The sequence below is a fragment of the Macaca nemestrina genome, chromosome 19 (genome assembly GCF_043159975.1).
Source record: "Macaca nemestrina isolate mMacNem1 chromosome 19, mMacNem.hap1, whole genome shotgun sequence".
Taxonomy (NCBI): domain Eukaryota; kingdom Metazoa; phylum Chordata; class Mammalia; order Primates; family Cercopithecidae; genus Macaca; species Macaca nemestrina.
This window is the reverse complement of record NC_092143.1, coordinates 8033614-8044787: the sequence shown is the minus strand read 5'-3', so window position 1 is coordinate 8044787 and position 11174 is coordinate 8033614.

The following is an 11174-nucleotide window of genomic DNA, read 5'->3' as shown; positions in this document are numbered from 1 at the left end:
CGCCTCCCGGGTTCCCGCCATTCTCCTGCCTCAGCCTCCGGAGTAGCTGGGACTACAGGCGCCCACAACCGCGCCCGGCTAATTTTTTGTATTTTTAGTAGAGACGGGGTTTCACCGTGGTCTCGATCTCCTGACCTTGTGATCCGCCTGCCTCGGCCTCCCAAAGTGCTGGGATTACAGGCGTGAGCCACCGCGCCCGGCGAATTTATTTCTTATATCTCTGAAGGCTGAGAAGTTCAAGATCAAGGTGCTGGCAGATTTTGTTTGTCAAAATCTGGCTTTCAAATGTCTCCTTGCAGCAATACATGCAAGCAGAAAGAGCCTCTTCTTACCAAGACATAAATCCTATTTGGAAGCCCTCACCCAGATAACCTCATCTATCCCTAATTAAGTCCCAAAGGCCCCATCTCCAAATACCATCGCATTGTGAATTAGGGCTTCAACATTTGAATTTTGGATGGGGACAGGAGAACAGAAGGACACAATTCAGCTCATAGCATTCAGTTACTCAGGCAGAAAAAAGGGTTATCTATTAGGGAGGAAACACTCAGGTTGGCTTTTGATGTGTTCAAGGTAAAAATCCAGTATCTCAAGACATGAAGCAAAGTTCCTATACTTCAATTTAAAGTGAGAATTGAGAAAATGATATAGCTCAGTTATTATTAGAACAGAAACACAAAAGCAAAACATTCATAGAAATAGAAAAACCTGGAATTTGGGTTTGGTGGATACTCCATTTAGTGGTATCATTTTTTCTTCATTTGCTCCTATTTGTTTCATGTTGGCCGACTCTTTAGTGGGAATATTTCAGATTTTTTAAAAAGAGATGTGTCCAGAGAGCACGGAATGATGAGGGTGTGTTGCAACGATACTTGGAGAAGAAATGAGAAACACAGCCCACGCCAAGTTCACATAGATTTTCTTCTGTTTTCTTCTAGAAGTTTTGTCATTTCTAAATGCATACTACACTTAGATCTACTTTGTCATGTTTAGATCTATTTTTGACTTACGTTTTTGTATAATGAGTGAGTTCTGCGTCCACGTGAATTGTTTTGCATATGAGCATCCGGTTGTTCCAGCACCATTTTTTGAAAGGACTACCCTCTATCCATTGCCTTGCCTATATGCCTTTGTCAAAAATCAGTTGATTACATTTGTGAAGGTGTATTTACGGGCTGCATGTTCTGTTCCATCAATCTATGTGCTATCATTTTGACAATACCGTCTTGTGTGATCACTGTAACCTTTATACCAAGTCTTAAAATTAGATAGTTCAAGTCCTCCAACCTCATTCTTCTTCTTCAATATTGAATCCGTTGTTCCAGGTTTTTTGACTTTCAACATACAGTTTTTAATCAGGTTGCCAATAGTAAAGAATCCTGGCTTTTGTTTCATTTACCAGGATTTTTAATGGGTTGTATCATAGTATCCTTTTTGTAAGGATGTGTGTGATGAATCCTTTCCAGAGTTCATTGCCAAAAGTAAATTTTGCTTCTTTTCAGAACATGGAAGGTCTTTCAATAAAAGCTATGCAGGATAAGTTAATTCCTTTTTAATATTGGCATCAAAGAAGCAAATAAATTAATCATATTTAGAAATAACTCTGGTCATTTATTATTTTTGTATAGTTGTTAATTTGCTTTTTATTTTAACACCCAAACCTGCATACAAATTTACGTGCATATATTCATATATATTGCAGGCCTATTAGTAAAATGTAAATTATAACTGAAACTAGAAACTGGATAAACATAAATAGAATAAAAATAGAAATTTAAATCAAAATATCAATTAAAATGTTATCATTTTGGTTCAGTGACATCTTATATTTCGCATCAATTTGCTCTTCATGTTAAAAATAATAGTTACTCAATGAGAACACATGGACACAGGGATGGGAACAACCTTCACTGGGGCCTGTAGGAGGTGGAGTGGGGGAGGAAGAACATTAGGAAAAATAGCTAATGCATGCTGGGCTTAATACCTAGGTGATGGGTTGATAGGTGCAGCAAACTTCCATGGCCCATGTTTACCTATGTAACAAACCTGCACATTCTGCACATGTACCCCGGAACTTAATTTTTTTAAAAAGTAATACTAATAGTTACTGTTTCATATAGTTTGCTTTACTTTCGTTTCAAGTGATTCTGTAACAGACTGGAGAACATGGCATAAGCAAATGCAAACTCCATTATGTTCCTCAAAAGAAGAGTGTAAGAGCAAGATAATTTGCAATATTTTCAGTTAGTGGAGATGAATGTTTTATTACAGCTGGAATTCAAATTTATAATTTAAAAAAATCTTTGGAAATGCATTGAGGCATTATAATGGAAAAAAATACAATGAGCCCTAACTTTACTTAGATTATTTGAATAGATGAACATTTGCAGAACAGGGAATTTGAGGATAGATTAACAACACTACAGTTATAGTATTTCTCCATGTTCTGCACAGAACTTCCCAAGTATAGTGGTTTCTCTTGGAACTCGATGACAGAAAGAACTACTCTGTTTTTAAATGGTTAAACTACTTTCTCTGGTATACCTTTTGTAGATCATGAAAAATATATTTCATAGGATGCTGGCTCTTTCCTTTGTACATAAAGAGCACTTTTCATCAATGCCCTTCAGCGAGAACAAACAACAACTGTTGAAAAAGAAGTGTGCTTAAGAGATATCATGTATATAAAAGAGTCATAAAACTAAGAGTAGAACACAGAAATCTTGTCAAGTTTTTGTGTTCATAAAGTATATTACCTTTTTTTTTGTTGTTACTCAAATGTGTTTGTGGCCTTGTCACAAAACTGAAATAGTAACTCCAAAAATGGTTTACCCCCAGAATCCATTTGTAAGCTCAAAATATCATCCACCCATTATCTCCAGGAATCTCACCTCTACCTCATATTTAGTGAGTGAACTTACAATGACTCTTTAAGGCCCACATCAAACCCTTTGGGAAGGGTTCCTGCTAAACCCTAAGTACATTTGGGATTCTAGTGTGCTGCACTTTTAAATTATACGCTTCTACATTGGTCTCTAGCTCTAGACTCTAGGCAGTTTGATAAACGTGTACATATGATCAGCATCTTTTTTTTTTTAACCAAAATAAAAGTATTACTTACCACTACAAAGTAGTAAAAGGTATAAGGGCACTGGGTATTTTGTTACTTGTGTGGCTTCTGGACCATGCAGATGATTAAATTGAAATAAAAATTCTCATTTAAAAAATTATCTATACACTTACATTTTCCATGTCTACTATATAAAGTACATTGACCTTACTTCAACTTCCAGTCTATTGATTTGTCTCCTGAAATATTTTTTATTCATTAATATTCTCCTTTTTTTACTGTATTAGTTTGTTCTCACACTGCTAATAAAGACATACCCAAGACTGGGCAATTTATAAAGGAAAGAAGTTTAATGGACTCACAGTTCCACATGGCTGGGAAGGCCTCACAGTTATGGTGGAAGGCAAAGGAGGAGCAAAGTCACATCTTACATGGCAGCAGCAAGAGAGTTTATGCATGGAACTTCCATTTATAAAACCATCAAATTTCACTAGACTTATTCAGTACCATGAGAACAGTATGGGGAAAAATCACCACATGATTCAATTATCTCCACCTGACCCTTTACATGTAGGAATTATTACAATTCAGGGTGAGATTTGGGTGGAGACACAGCCAAATCATAACATTTACCTTCTTTCCTTTCTGGAATGACTCACGATTTTTTATTCAATTATCTCCTATTAATGTCCTAAAATTTCCTGCCTCTTGATCTTTGTTCCTAACTGGGTCAGTTCAGATCTTCCACAAAGCAGAAGCTGAGCCTGAACTGGAATTAGATCTTAGAAGCCTCCACGGGGTGAAGAAAAATGGGAGTGTCCACAGGCAGGGAAAGTCCCCATGCCAAGGTGCTCTTGTGATGCCTGTGGGAGGAGAAAGGAAAGGAAGGAGAGAGCAGAACACAAAGACTCAGGATCAGGGCAGCTTTGACAAAGCTTGGTCCCAGGCAGGCCAACAAGAAATCCCAAAGCAAAGATTGCTGTAAGAGTGACTCCCACGGGCAGCCCGGCCTAGCTACAGCGTCTTTGCCACACTCAGTCATGGCCTTGGCATAAAGGCTGTGCTGAATCCCAAAGCAGAAAGTGGGCACCCACACTGTTCGCTGTAGATTGTTCTGAAGAGATCTGAGTGCTGGATCTCTACAGCTGCTCCCATCCACCCCTCCCCCACAGACCTGATGCCCCACCCACTTGCAAAGAACACACCCTTCATAATTCCTGCGGGTCTCTCTTCATAGTTCCTGTGGGTCTCTCTTCAAAGTTCATGTGGGGTCTCTTCATTGCGTAAAATAAAGGAGAGAGAGACTATTGGGACAAAATTCAGTTTCCCTCAGTGTCACAAACCATATTCAACATCTCCCTCCTCCATTACATATTTTTAACTCCTCTCACCCTTGCTATTAGCTCTTGGTGACTTCCCAGGTAGAGTGACCCAAACTTGGGCTTTCTGCATATGTTAATTGAGCTAAAATTGGTTAGGGAGAAACCTGAACTGACTAAGTGAACCAGCTACTTAGGGTTCCACATGCATCCCTCATGCCCTTGAAGTCCGAGTGTCCAGGAGGCAGCCAGAGCTGTCCTTTACTAGACCACCTGCCTGTCCACTGATGAGGGAGTACCCTCATGGGGAGCCACAATTCTTAACCCTGTAGAGTTCGGAGTTAGGTGGACAGGAAGCACAGGGCGTGGAAGTGATGGTGAGTGAGTTTCCACACTCTGCACCTTGGTTCCTTGGGTTCCATGGGTCTCGATTTCCAAACCCTAGTATTCTTTATTATGGAAAATTAATATGTATTCCGTTAGATGCATGGGGAATCCAGAATTTTTAAAATTATATTAAAACTGAGTGCATAGAAGTTAACATAGCTCAGGGGAATGTGCATAAACCTAAGTTGGTCCTGCCCACCAGCTTGGGGTACCAGAAGTCACAAATCCTTGCTGTATAGAAATATCTTCTATTTATTTATCCAAGATTTTCACAAATTAGGAGAAAATCAATACAAATTTCTAATTTATTATAAATCAAGTATGAAACAAGCTTACAATGTGTGAGAGTAAATAGAAAGAACAAACAATATATTTTAATTATAGAACATATCAAGGACAATACGAATGGGCTTTATTAGAGATAGACTATGAAAAACTACCTTTGCAATATTTAAAAGCTTAAATTGCAAATAAACAAAAAAGAGATTATGAAAATGGTGTTGTATATTTCACATTCACGAATGATCCCCACAATTATTGATGCTCTTTCTCTGTTCTCTTCTATTTTATTTCTGGAAGACCCAATTAACTAGATTTTTATTTGGTATTGAGTCTCTGTGGTATCCTTGTGAGTGAACTACAGGAGACTGGGGTTTTTTTTTTCTGAATGTACATGAATCTAGTTTCATTTCTTTCCATCTCTAAAATAAAAATTTACTACATATGTGTTACTTTCTTTCCTTCTCTTTCTCAGCCTTCGGTAAAATGTTTTTGAATGTGTAATGAGCCCTTTTCCCCCCTTTATCCTCTGTTAAAGCTAGCAATAACAATGTTTATAAAACTCTCTAGGTTAATAAAGATAACAATAATCAAATCTTCTGAAATAAAAAAGAACAAAATGGAAAAAATGAATACCACATATAAATGGGAGGAAGAAAATGAATAAATAAGTGCTATAACTCATCACGGGGCACGCAAATAAAGACACTAAACTACTGGGTGTAGAAAAATAAGACATGAACATTTAAAAATTAACATATTACTAACACGGTGATCGTTAGAAGTCATGAAATAATCTTGACTTAGTTGTCTTGTATATTAATTTTTTGTCTAATTAGTGTATCTTAAGTTCTTGTCGTCTCAAGATGTTTCTGGACTATAGTGCCCAATATTAAGCTATTCTTCTATATTTTTTCACAGAAAAAGTATGCCTTCCAGAGGTTATGTCAAAAATTGATTTTTGGCATAAAACTAGATATTAGTAATTTTATGATATGGGATAACGCTTGACCTCAGATAATCAATTGCACAAGTTCTATTATTATCTTACAACCTTAAGTCCACCGGACTCACTGTAATTAATGTATAAAAACATTCATACAAATGTAGTCATATTGTGGTATGATGGCTTCTGAATAAACTTGAGATACCTGAAGCTAGTTTACCTGACTCTTTTCAAGTTTACCCCTATATTTCAAACAAACTGGAAAAGACGTATTTTTATTGAGAGAGCATGGATAAAACAGAAGCATGTGGAAATGGGTTATTCATTTCTCTAGAGTTTTACTCCTGGCTACAAAATAGGATGCTCATATGATCCTGGTGCTCTTTGAAATCGAATGTAGAGAGTGATGGATTATGGTGTTAATGACTGACTTATTGTCTGCTATTACTTAGCTGTGCTGGGTGTGCATTTTCTGTGATGGTTGGAAAAAAAAAAAAGCAAGGGGTTAAAGGGAAGTGGAATAAAGCTGATTCCAACTCAAACATCATCAGAACAATAAAAGTTTAATTATGTTGAACCCAGTGTGTGTAATACATAGGCCTTCTCTAAAAACAAACCCAGCTCTCGGCCACTCCTAGGACCACCACCACACTCCTGTCCTCCAAAAAACCAATTACTTCTTGACAGTTCCCTTGCTCCTGAAGTTGTTACACCAAAAGAATCTTTCTATCATAGGCTTATTCCTGCCTAAGACCGAGTCATAACGTTAAAGCCTACATCTTACTGGCTCAGCTACTTTTTCTTACATGGGGAGTCAAATTTTGGTAATATGTATAAAAGTATTTCCCTGTTCACATAATAATCATCAGTACACATTTACATGTTATTATTGTACTGTATATCTAATTTAATCACATGTATTTTCATTTTGTCTCAAAAATAAATTTTATTTTAGTATTTTATAGTAAATTGTACATACTTTGAAACCTGCTTTATTATTTTTATTTATCAAAAAGAACTAAAGAAGATAGAGAAGAAAATAATTTTTAAATCTAATATATACCCTTAAATATAAAGAAATATTGAAATACTTCAAAAGAACCATTTCATTTTCTTTCCAGATACTTTGAAAAACTCCGTTTTCTTTATTATTACCAAATATTAACTGCTGTTTGTTCAAATGACAATATCTAATTTGGGAATATTAAAAAGTAAAATAAAGCAATAACATACCAGAAAGTACTAGCACAGCTGGAAAATGTCACTGTTATTCTCCTTTGCAGAACAGCCTTTTCATATTTTCTGTGGATATGCTATGATTGGTGCATCTGTGATGCTAACCGACCATTTAATATCATATAACAGGAAACTGTAAGCCTAGTACTAGGCTAAATATGGGCTAGAAATTGTTACTATGAAACCATGTACTTAACAATAGACTCAAAGCTAGAAACAATCAGGAACACGAGGACATATTAAAAAGGAATAAATAAAAATGAAAAATAAAAAGATAATTACTTTTCTCAATTTCTAAAAAGAGTATTGATGAAAAATAAAAGGCCATATTATTATTCATGTCATAAAATTATAGTAGATCAAAAAATGAAAACTCCTTGCAAATAGAGATCAAATTCTATGGGGATAGACACATTTATGTATTTACATGTGTGTATGTTTGTGTGTGTTGTGTGTGTGTCTGTATTCTTTCTTAGCTGATGCTTTTAGATTAACATAAAAATATATCTTTTGTACTACCACAAAAGGCTTCGTTGTCAGACTCACATAAAACTAAAGTCTTATTAGATAACAAAATTTACTCATGAAGTTTAAGACAGTGAAGCAATACACGCTGAGTTCATTCGATGTGGCTTTCTGAAGTCCCTTTTTCTGAGTGAGGAGATAAATCACATAATGCAGAGATGGATACAAGGAAGTCACTTAGTTTTGGGGTCCTTTTTTTGTAACTTGACAGCCATATTGCTATAAATTCCATATAATATGTCCTTTCTTCTGACAATTGTACCTCATAAATACAGAAATTTCAAATTTATTTATAATAATCAATCTAGATTGAACAGGAATGACTTTCCTAAAGCATTTTTAAATGAGTACAGACCAGCACATAAACTCTTCACAGTTATATTCCAGCCAGTAAATTCCAACTGCAGGTTTCCAGGAGATCTGGTTAGGGTCTGTGAACACAAGTTCTCTTAAAAGGAATTTGGAGGAAAGACATTACTCCAGTGAGCAGTTTGCAAACCAGGGAGATGCAGGCTCTGGTGTAAAACAAAGATGCTTTCCAAAGAACAAAACCAAGACAGATTTTACAGCAAACATTTCCTTCCAGGTTCCCAATCAGGTCTGTTTATGCAAATAAGGGATGGAAACTTGCTTAGTTCTGATTGGTTGACACAGATGAGTTCTGATTGGTTAACACAGCTGATCTCTGATGGGCTGAGGCAGGTGAGCTATGATTGGTTGGTTCAGGAGAGTCATGAACGTTCCAAAGATTAAAAGGTACGGGTATTCAGGGACCTCAGAGAACATGTGTGACCCCCTAGTTAGCAAATGGTCACTTGGCTCTATAATGACCACTGGGCTCTGAGTGGCCACTCAGGATTCATCTTGAAGGGTTGATACTTTCAGATTGACAGTTGATAAAAGAGCGCAGGCATAGCTGAACCAGTATTTTACAGACCCACTGCCAACCCTTACCTTCCCATATTTCAAGGTAAATTAGTGTCACAAACTTACTGTAACAATGAGGTTTTACATTAAATCTGAAGCAAATTTACAACGTACCATGTTATTTATTTTAAGGTTGAGGCGTTGGACATATAACCTCAGGAATAATCAAAGTCCAAATGTGATTCATAAAAATTTTCTCTATAAAATTTGGATTTCTAACTCACACATTTAAAAAAAAGAAAGAAAAATAAAATGATAAATATTTAGCTAAAATAATACTCTACATGTAGCAGAAAATCTTATGGTTGATACATAAATGTGGCTATTTGAGACTTTGAATATATGTTTCTATTAACTGCAGCAAATACAGGAAATTATCCACAGTCCTTCCTATTCACACAATAGACAACATTTCTACTAAAACACATAAATGAACAGTATTTCATCTGCAACAGAAAAATCAAACTAAGGTCTCCTTGTATGTGGCAAAGAAAACATTCCTTGTGTGTTAACCTTGGCTTTTGACACTTGACAACTTCCTGCAGATGTCGTTCATGTAGAAGGTGATTGAGTTAATTAGTTGCAAAAAGCAGGGAAGACTAAATTAAGCAGAGTTGAAATATTAATCAAAGGTATACTAAAAAGTTGATATGTTAGTGTTATCCACTCTATATAGATATGTTCAGGTGATGTTTTTTGTATACTGTAGACTTTTTTTGTCTGTTTGTGTACTCTGCCAAGTTCCAGGATGCCAGGATGCAATATGCTTTCAGGCTTCTTAATACTACTAGTTCTAATTATTCAGTAATCTCAAAAATTATCCATATATGCTTTATTTGGGGTTGAAGGGTTGGACATATATGCTTTTTTGTGGATAATTATATTTATTTGGGTACATTGAAAGTATTTAACACATATTAGTGTGTAGTACTATCAAGTGAAGTGGATCTTCATTGTTCAGTCACATTTTAAATTTAGAAGTGATAAGTGAAATAAATCTTTATTAGTTTGAAATATAATTCTTGCTGTAAATAGAAAATAATTGTTTTAATTTTACATTAAGTCTTTTGAGAAGAGCACCTTCAATTCTGAAAAAAAAAGTTTCAGCACTAACATTTTCTTAGCTAACCACCTCTTAATCATATTGGTACAGCTTTCTTTATAAATATGTTAATTTAATTAATAATGCTACCATCATTTTTGCTTGCTGGGAGTAGAATGTGTCTCTTTTGGTCAGCTTTGCACATATCCGCTTGGTAATATTTTTAATTTTCCAGTTTAATTCTCAGGGAATAATGGTATTTCCTTTTATTCATTTATCTTTTTAAAAAGTAAACTACCAAATACATATGTCAATGTTGATGAAGAAAATCCACATGCTGCTAAAATCTAGATCAGTGTTTTTAAAGCAAAAGTGATTTAGCTTCCCAGAGATACTGATAATGTCTGGAGAGTTTGGCTGTCACAATGGGGATGGGAGGTGGGTGTATGCTGCTTACATCTAGTGGATAGGGCCCAGGGATGCAGTTAAACATCTTAAAATGCACAGCAAACTCCCCCACATGAAAGAATTATCCAGTCCAAGCTGACAATAGTGTTGAGGTTAAGTTATACTAATGCAAATAAGAGAAGGCAGGTTACTTTAGACAACATAGAAGAAGACCTCTCTGAGAACGTGATAAATGTAAGAGATGAATAGCAATAATAGCATGAAATGAACTTGGATATCTAAAACATAAGATCATCCAGGGCCTCAGCTATGCTGAAAATTCTCACTTAAATCTAACGGGAATTGGAAATCCTTGAAGGGTTTTAAAGCATGAAGTAACATAATTGAGTTTACATTTTTAAAGTCTTGCAATATGGACTATGGTTGCAATGTAACAAGAACTAAAGCAAAGCCAGAGTTTATCCTAATGATAAACTATGTGATTCATGTAGGTATCTTTACACACAACAGTGGTAGTAGAGATGAAACAAAGTGGAAATTGTTATAAATATGTATAAGGAAAACTACTAGATTTAGCAATAGATTTGAATATAATGTTTAGATAAATAAAACTAAGAATCACTCCTAGGTTTTTGTTTATTTAATGATTTGAAAAAAAAATTAAAAAGAAGACATAGTGCCTTTTATTGAGTTGGAGCACACTGGGGGAGAAGAACTATAAAGAGATGTACTTAAAGCAATGCTTTAAGTACTATATTGGCAATGCTCATCAAATATACAAGGTAAATTTTGAAAAGACAGTGGAAAATGCTAGTCTGAATCTCAGAGAAGAAATTGGTCCTGGAGAACTTTCTAGAACATAGACAACATGTTTTAAATGTAAGAATGGATGTGATCACATAAGACAAAGTCAGAAGAAAAAGATGTCTGTAATGAAGCCCTTAGAATTGTTATCATTTATAGTCTGTAGAGAAAATTAAAGTAGAGAAAGTTCCAAGCATTGAAACAATATCCAGGAAACTGTGGTCTCCAAAG